Genomic DNA, 9,932 nt, shown 5'->3' with positions numbered 1-9,932 from the left:
CTCTGGAGTATAATACAGGATGTAACTCAGGATCAGTACAGGATAAGTAATGTAATGTACACAGTGACTGCACCAGCAGAATAGTGAGTGCAGCTCTGGAGTATAATACAGAATGTAACTCAGGATCAGTACAGGATAAGTAATGTATGTACACAGTGACTGCACCAGCAGAATAGTGAGTGCAGCTCTGGAGTATAATGCAGGATGTTACTTAGGATCAGTACAGGATAAGTAATGTATGTTCACAGTGACTGCACCAGCAGAATAGTGAGTGCAGCTCTGGAGTATAATGCAGGATGTAACTCAGGATCAGTACAGGATAAGCAATGTATGTACACAGTGACTCCACCAGCAGAATAGTGAGTGCAGCTCTGGAGTATAATACAGGATGTAACTCAGGATCAGTACAGGATAAGTAATGTATGTGCACAGTGACTGCACCAGCAGAATAGTGAGTGCAGCTCTGGAGTATAATACAGGATGTAACTCAGGATCAGTACAGGATAAGTAATGTAATGTACACAGTGACTGCACCAGCAGAATAGTGAGTGCAGCTCTGGAGTATAATACAGGATGTAACTCAGGATCAGTACAGGATAAGTAATGTATGTACACAGTGACTGCACCAGCAGAATAGTGAGTGCAGCTCTGGAGTATAATACAGGATGTAACTCAGGATCAGTACAGGATAAGTAATGTATGTATACAGTGACTGCACCAGCAGAATAGTGAGTGCAGCTCTGGAGTATAATACAGGATGTAACTCAGGATCAGTACAGGATAAGTAATGTATGTACACAGTGACTGCACCAGCAGAATAGTGAGTGCAGCTCTGGAGTATAATACAGGATGTAACTCAGGATCAGTACAGGATAAGTAATGTAATGTACACAGTGACTGCACCAGCAGAATAGTGAGTGCAGCTCTGGAGTATAATACAGAATGTAACTCAGGATCAGTACAGGATAAGTAATGTATGTACACAGTGACTGCACCAGCAGAATAGTGAGTGCAGCTCTGGAGTATAATACAGGATGTAACTCAGGATCAGTACAGGATAAGTAATGTATGTACACAGTGACTGCACCAGCAGAATAGTGAGTGCAGCTCTGGAGTATAATACAGAATGTAACTCAGGATCAGTACAGGATAAGTAATGTATGTACACAGTGACTGAACCAGCAGAATAGTGAGTGCAGCTCTGGAGTATAATGCAGGATGTTACTTAGGATCAGTACAGGATAAGTAATGTATGTACACAGTGACTGTGTGTCTTCATCTTACATTGCTAAGAAGAGTTCTGTCACTAGTGGGGTACCTCAGGGCAGGGCCGGACTGGGACAAAAAATAGGCCCAGGCATTTTTGACTGAGCAGCCCAATCACATGACCCCCAACAGGCCCCACCCCCTTGCAGTCTAGGGGCGGAGCCAAAACCGGAAGCACAGTTGAGGGGCAGGGCCAGCCACCAGTAAGATAGGAAGGCTTCAGCCAACACACAAGCTGTGTCCCATGCCCGGGAAATAGAATAGCGGCCGTGCCCGGCCGAACACAATCAGGCTAACCAGGGGTCAAGTCCTGGGAAAAAAAAGTGTGGGAACTCACCCAAGTGCCTCCGCGTGATGTCACAGCGCGTGGCATTCGCAAAGGGCAGGGGAGGTCGGCTGGAGCAAGCAAGTACTGTATTTTTGCCCTATTAGACGCACTAGCCCATAAGATGCACCTAGGTTTTGGAGGGGGACAATAAGAAAAAAATATTTTTCATTACACCTCAGGTCAGACAACCAATCAGACCCCCAATGTTAATCAGACCTCAGCTAACAACCCCAATAAGATCCTCAATGTTAATAGGACCCCAGATCAGACCCCAATATGAATGACCCCCAATCAGACCTCAGATAATAGCCCCATGCCTCATAGCAGCCCCCAGTAGCCTGATAGCCCCCCAGTGCCTCTCATCAGCCCCCCTGTGCATCTCATCAGCCCCTCAGTGCCTCTCATCAGCCCCCAGTGCCTCTCATCAGCCCCCCAGTGCCTCTCATCAGCCCCCAGTCAGTGCCTCCCATCAGCCCCCAGTCAGTGCCTCTCATCAGCCCCCAGTCAGTGCCTCCCATCAGCCCCAGTCAGTGCCTCTCATCAGCCCCCAGTCAGTGCCTCTCATCAGCCCCCCTGTGCCTCTCATCAGCCCCCCTGTGCCTCTCATCAGCCCCCCTGTGCCTCTCATCAGCCCCCCAGTCAGTGCCTCTCATCAGCCCCCCAGTCAGTGCCTCTTATCAGCCCCCCAGTCAGTGCCTCTCATCAGCCCCCCAGTCAGTGCCTCTCATCAGCCCCCCTGTGCCTCTCATCAGCCCCCCTGTGCCTCTCATCAGCCCCCTGTGCCTCTCATCAGCCCCCCAGTGCCTCTCATCAGCCCCCCAGTGCCTCTCATCAGCCCACTGCCCATAATATATGGAAAAAAAAAAAACACACTTACCTCTCCTGCTCCTGGACGCAGACGCTCCTCTTCTCCTGACTCCTGCTGTGCTGTGAAGGCTGCGCACCGAACAGCGTGACGTCACAGAGCGACTCACTGTGCGCAGCCTGCAGAGCAGACAGCCGAGGACCAGGAGGCGCCGGTGAGTACAAAGCATTCACCAATCACCGCTTCCTGGTCCTTTTGCCCTGAAACTTTGGGAACGGCGCTCCTGCCATGAAAAAAGAGCAGTGCAGGAACGCCTTTCCCACCCGTTCCCCCTCGACTCGAGCCCTGAGGCGGCCTGGCCCACCGGGCAAATGCCCGGAGTTCCCTATGGTCAGTCCGGCCCTGCCTCAGGGGTCAGTACTGGAGGGGTCACTGTCACTAGTGGGGTACCTCAGGGGTCAGTATTGGGCCCTATTCTCTTCAATATATTTATTAATGATCTTGTAGAAGGCTTGAATAGTAAAATATCAATTTTCGCAGATGACACTAAACTGTGTAAAGTAATTAACACTGAAGAGGACTGTATACTGTATATATACTACAGAGGACAGTATACTGTATATATACTACAGAGGACAGTATACTATATATATACTACAGAGGACAGTATACTGTATATATACTACAGAGGACAGTATACTGTATATATACACTACAGAGGACAGTATACTGTATATATACTACAGAGGACAGTATACTGTATATTTACTACAGAGGACAGTATACTGTATATATACACTACAGAGGACAGTATACTGTATATATACTACAGAGGACAGTATACTGTATATTTACTACAGAGGACAGTATACTGTATATATACACTACAGAGGACAGTATACTGTATATTTAATACAGAGGACAGTATACTGTGTATACACTACAGAGGACAGTATACTGTATATATACTACAGAGGACAGTATACTGTATATATACTACAGAGGACAGTATACTATATATATACTACAGAGGACAGTATACTGTATATATACTACAGAGGACAGTATACTGTATATATACACACTACAGAGGACAGTATACTGTATATATACTACAGAGGACAGTATACTGTATATTTACTACAGAGGACAGTATACTGTATATATACACTACAGAGGACAGTATACTGTATATTTAATACAGAGGACAGTATACTGTGTATACACTACAGAGGACAGTATACTGTATATATACTACAGAGGACAGTATACTGTATATATACTACAGAGGACAGTATACTGTATACAGTCATGTGAAAAAATTAGGACACCCTTTGAAAGCATGTGGTTTTTTGTAACATTTTTAATAAAAGGTTATTTCATCTCCGTTTCAACAATACAGAGAGATTAAAGTAATCCGACTAAACAAAGAAAACTGAAGAAAAGTCTTTTCAAGATCTTCTGTAAATGTCATTCTACAAAAATGCCTATTCTAACTGAGGAAAAAGATAGGACACCCTTGCCCCTAATAGCGAGTGTTACCTCCTTTGGCTGAAATAACTGCAGTGAGACGGTTCTTGTAGCCATCTACCAGTCTTCGACATCGGTCTGAGGAAATTTTACCCCACTCCTCAATGCAGAACTTTTTCAGCTGTGAGATGTTTGAGGGGTTTCTTGCACGTACAGCCCTTTTCAAGTCACCCCACAGCATCTCAATGGGATTCAAATCTGGACTTTGACTTGGCCATTCCAGGACTCTCCATTTCTTCTTTTTCAGCCAATCTTTGGTTGATTTACTAGTATGTTTTGGGTCATTGTCATGTTGCATGGTCCAGTTCCGCTTCAGCTTTAATTTTCTAACTGATGGTCTCACATGTTCTTCAAGCACCTTCTGATACACAGTAGAATTCATCGTGGATTCTATGATGGTGAGCTGACCAGGTCCTGCTGCAGCAAAGCAGCCCCAAACCATGACACTTCCACCTCCATGCTTCACAGTTGGTATGAGGTTCTTTTCTTGGAATGCTGTGTTTGGTTTACGCCAAACATGTCCTCTGCTGTTGTGTCCAAATAATTCAATTTTGGACTCATCTGTCCAAAGAACATTATTCCAGAAGTCCTGGTCTTTGTCAACTTTATCTCTGGCAAATGTCAGTCTGGCCTCGATGTTTCTCTTGGAAAGCAAAGGTTTCCTGCTTGCACACCTCCCATGCAAGTTAAACTTGTACAGTCTCTTTCTGATTGTAGAGGCATGTACTTCTACATCAACAGTAGCCAGAGCCTGCTGTAGTTCTCGAGATGACACTTTAGGGTTTTTGGAGACCTCTTTTAGCATCTTGCGGTCTGCTCTTGGGGTGAACTTGCTGGGGCGACCAGTCCTGGGCATGTTGGCAGTTGTTTTGAAAGCCCTCCACTTGTAGACTATCTTCCGGACAGTGGAATGCTGATTTCAAAATCTTTTGAGATCTTTTTAAATCCCTTCCCAGACTCATAGGCTGCTACAATCTTTTTTCTGAAGTCCTCTGACAGCTCTTTTGCTCTCACCATGGTGCTCACTCTCACTTCAACAGTCAGGAGCACACCAAACTAAATGTCTGAGGTTTAAATAGGGCAAGCCTCATTCAACATGCAGAGTAACGATCTACTAATTATGTGCACCTGGTGTGATATACCTGTGTGAGATCTGAGCCAATTTAAGAGGGAATACATGTGAGGGTGTCCTATCTTTTTCCTCAGTTAGAATAGGCATTTTTGTAGAATGACATTTACAGAAGATCTTGAAAAGACTTTTCTTCAGTTTTCTTTGTTTAGTTGGATTACTTTAATCTCTCTGTATTGTTGAAACGGAGATGAAATAACCTTTTATTAAAAATGTTACAAAAAACCACATGCTTTCAAAGGGTGTCCTAATTTTTTCACATGACTGTATATACTACAGAGGACAGTATACTACTACAGAGGGATCTGGATAGATTGGAGGCTTGGGCAGATAAGTGGCAGATGAGGTTTAACACTGACAAATGTAAAGTTATGCACATGGGAAGGAATAATGCAAGTCACCCGTACTTATTAAATGGTAAAACACTCGGTAACACTGACATGGAAAAGGATCTAGAAAATTTAATAAACAGCAAAAAACAGTGTCAGGCAGCTGCTGCCAAGGCCAATAAGATAATGGGTTGCATCAGAAGGGGCATAGATGCCGGTGATGAGAACATAGTCCTACCACTTTACACATCACTAGTCAGACCACACATGGAGGACTGTGTACAGTTCTGGGCTCCTGTAAACAAGGCAGACATAGCAGAGCTGGAGAAGGTCCAGAGGAGGGCAACTAAAGTAATAACTGGAATGGGGCAACTAGAGTACCCTGAAAGATTATCAACATTAGGGTTATTCACTTTAGAAAAAAGACGACTGAGGGGAGATCTAATAACTATGTATAAATATATCAGGGGTCAGTACAGAGATCAGTCCCATCATCTGTTTATCCCCAGGACTGTGACTGTGACGAGGGGACATCCTCTGCGTCTGGAGGAAAGAAGGTTTGTACACAAACATAGAAGAGGATTCTTTACGGTAAGAGCAGTGAGACTATGGACTCTATACTGTAAGAGCAGTGAGACTATGGACTCGTTACTGTAAGAGCAGTGAGACTGTGGACTCTTTACTGTAAGAGCAGTGAGACTATGGACTCTTTACTGTAAGAGCAGTGAGACTATGGACTCTTTACTGTAAGAGCAGTGAGACTATGGACTCTATACTGTAAGAGCGGTGAGACTATGGACTCTTTACTGTAAGAGCAGTGAGACTATGGACTCTGTACTGTAAGAGCAGTGAGACTATGGACTCTTTACTGTAAGAGCAGTGAGACTATGGACTCTGTACTGTAAGAGCAGTGAGACTATGGACTCTTTACTGTAAGAGCAGTGAGACTATGGACTCTTTACTGTAAGAGCAGTGAGACTATGGACTCGTATACTGTAAGAGCAGTGAGACTATGGACTCTATACTGTAAGAGCAGTGAGACTATGGACTCTATACTGTAAGAGCAGTGAGACTATGGACTCTATACTGTAAGAGCAGCGAGACTATGGACTCGTTACTGTAAGAGCAGTGAGACTATGGACTCTGTACTGTAAGAGCAGTGAGACTATGGACTCTTTACTGTAAGAGCGGTGAGACTATGGACTCTTTACTGTAAGAGCAGTGAGACTATGGACTCTGTACTGTAAGAGCAGTGAGACTATGGACTCTATACTGTAAGAGCAGTGAGACTATGGACTCGTTACTGTAAGAGCAGTGAGACTATGGTCTCTGTACTGTAAGAGCAGTGAGACTATGGACTCTATACTGTAAGAGCAGTGAGACTATGGACTCTTTACTGTAAGAGCAGTGAGACTATGGACTCTATACTGTAAGAGCAGTGAGACTATGGACTCTGTACTGTAAGAGCAGTGAGACTATGGACTCTTTACTGTAAGAGCAGTGAGACTATGGACTCTATACTGTAAGAGCGGTGAGACTATGGACTCTTTACTGTAAGAGCAGTGAGACTATGGACTCTTTACGGTAAGAGCAGTGAGACTATGGACTCTTTACTGTAAGAGCAGTGAGACTATGGACTCTTTACTGTAAGAGCAGTGAGACTATGGACTCTTTACGGTAAGAGCAGTGAGACTATGGACTCTTTACGGTAAGAGCAGTGAGACTATGGACTCTTTACTGTAAGAAGAGTGAGACTATGGACTCTTTACTATAAGAGCAGTGAGACTATGGACTCTTTACTGTAAGAGCAGTGAGACTATGGACTCTATACTGTAAGAGCAGTGAGACTATGGACTCTGTACTGTAAGAGCAGTGAGACTGTGGACTCTTTACTGTAAGAGCAGTTAGACTATGGACTCTATACTGTAAGAGCAGTGAGACTATGGACTCTATACTGTAAGAGCAGTGAGACTATGGACTCTATACTGTAAGAGCAGTGAGACTATGGACTCTATACTGTAAGAGCAGTGAGACTATGGACTCTACTGTAAGAGCAGTGAGACTATGGACTCTTTACTATAAGAGCAGTGAGACTATGGACTCTATACTGTAAGAGCAGTGAGACTATGGACTCTATACTGTAAGAGCAGTGAGACTATGGACTCTGTACTGTAAGAGCAGTGAGACTATGGACTCTGTACTGTAAGAGCAGTGAGACTATGGACTCTGTACTGTAAGAGCAGTGAGACTATGGACTCTTTACTGTAAGAGCAGTGAGACTATGGACTCTTTACTGTAAGAGCAGTGAGACTGTGGACTCTTTACTGTAAGAGCAGTGAGACTATGGACTCTTTACTGTAAGAGCAGTGAGACTATGGACTCTATACTGTAAGAGCAGTGAGACTATGGACTCTATACTGTAAGAGCAGTGAGACTATGGACTCTTTACTGTAAGAACAGTGAGACTATGGACTCTTTACTGTAAGAGCAGTGAGACTATGGACTCTTTACGGTAAGAGCAGTGAGACTATGGACTCTATACTGTAAGAGCAGTGAGACTATGGACTCTATACTGTAAGAGCAGTGAGACTATGGACTCTATACTGTAAGAGCAGTGAGACTATGGACTCTATACTGTAAGAGCAGTGAGACTATGGACTCTATACTGTAAGAGCAGTGAGACTATGGACTCTTTACTGTAAGAGCAGTGAGACTATGGACTCGTTACTGTAAGAGCAGTGAGACTATGGACTCTATACTGTAAGAGCAGTGAGACTATGGACTCTGTACTGTAAGAGCAGTGAGACTATGGACTCTATACTGTAAGAGCAGTGAGACTATGGACTCTTTACTGTAAGAGCAGTGAGACTATGGACTCGTTACTGTAAGAGCAGTGAGACTATGGACTCTATACTGTAAGAGCAGTGAGACTATGGACTCTATACTGTAAGAGCAGCGAGACTATGGACTCTATACTGTAAGAAGAGTGAGACTATGGACTCTTTACTGTAAGAACAGTGAGACTATGGACTCTTTACTGTAAGAGCAGTGAGACTATGGACTCTTTACTGTAAGAGCAGTGAGACTATGGACTCTTTACGGTAAGAGCAGTGAGACTATGGACTCTTTACGGTAAGAGCAGTGAGACTATGGACTCTATACTGTAAGAGCAGTGAGACTGTGGACTCTTTACTGTAAGAGCAGTGAGACTATGGACTCTATACTGTAAGAGCAGTGAGACTATGGACTCTTTACTGTAAGAGCAGTGAGACTATGGACTCTTTACTGTAAGAGCAGTGAGACTATGGACTCTGTACTGTAAGAGCGGTGAGACTATGGACTCTATACTGTAAGAGCAGTGAGACTATGGACTCTTTACTGTAAGAGCAGTGAGACTATGGACTCTTTACTGTAAGAGCAGTGAGACTATGGACTCTATACTGTAAGAGCAGTGAGACTATGGACTCTATACTGTAAGAGCAGCGAGACTATGGACTCTATACTGTAAGAAGAGTGAGACTATGGACTCTTTACTGTAAGAACAGTGAGACTATGGACTCTTTACTGTAAGAGCAGTGAGACTATGGACTCTTTACTGTAAGAGCAGTGAGACTATGGACTCTTTACGGTAAGAGCAGTGAGACTATGGACTCTTTACGGTAAGAGCAGTGAGACTATGGACTCTATACTGTAAGAGCAGTGAGACTGTGGACTCTTTACTGTAAGAGCAGTGAGACTATGGACTCTATACTGTAAGAGCAGTGAGACTATGGACTCTTTACTGTAAGAGCAGTGAGACTATGGACTCTTTACTGTAAGAGCAGTGAGACTATGGACTCTGTACTGTAAGAGCGGTGAGACTATGGACTCTATACTGTAAGAGCGGTGAGACTATGGACTCTTTACGGTAAGAGCGGTGAGACTATGGACTCTTTACTGTAAGAGCAGTGAGACTATGGACTCTATACTGTAAGAGCAGTGAGACTATGGACTCTTTACTGTAAGAGCAGTGAGACTATGGACTCTTTACTGTAAGAGCAGTGAGACTATGGACTCTGTACTGTAAGAGCGGTGAGACTATGGACTCTATACGGTAAGAGCAGTGAGACTATGGACTCTATACTGTAAGAGCAGTGAGACTATGGACTCTTTACGGTAAGAGCAGTGAGACTATGGACTCTATACTGTAAGAGCAGTGAGACTATGGACTCTATACTGTAAGAGCAGTGAGACTATGGACTCTATACTGTAAGAGCAGTGAGACTATGGACTCTGTACTGTAAGAGCAGTGAGACTATGGACTCTGTACTGTAAGAGCAGTGAGACTATGGACTCTTTACTGTAAGAGCAGTGAGACTATGGACTCTGTACGGTAAGAGCAGTGAGACTATGGACTCTTTACTGTAAGAGCAGTGAGACTATGGACTCTTTACTGTAAGAGCAGTGAGACTATGGACTCTTTACGGTAAGAGCAGTGAGACTATGGAACTCTCTGCCTGAGGAGGTGGTGATGGTGAGTACAATAAAGGAATTCAGGTGGAGCCT

This window comes from Bufo gargarizans, chromosome 1 (assembly GCF_014858855.1).
Source record: "Bufo gargarizans isolate SCDJY-AF-19 chromosome 1, ASM1485885v1, whole genome shotgun sequence".
Classification (NCBI taxonomy): domain Eukaryota; kingdom Metazoa; phylum Chordata; class Amphibia; order Anura; family Bufonidae; genus Bufo; species Bufo gargarizans.
Note: the sequence above shows the minus strand (reverse complement) of the source record.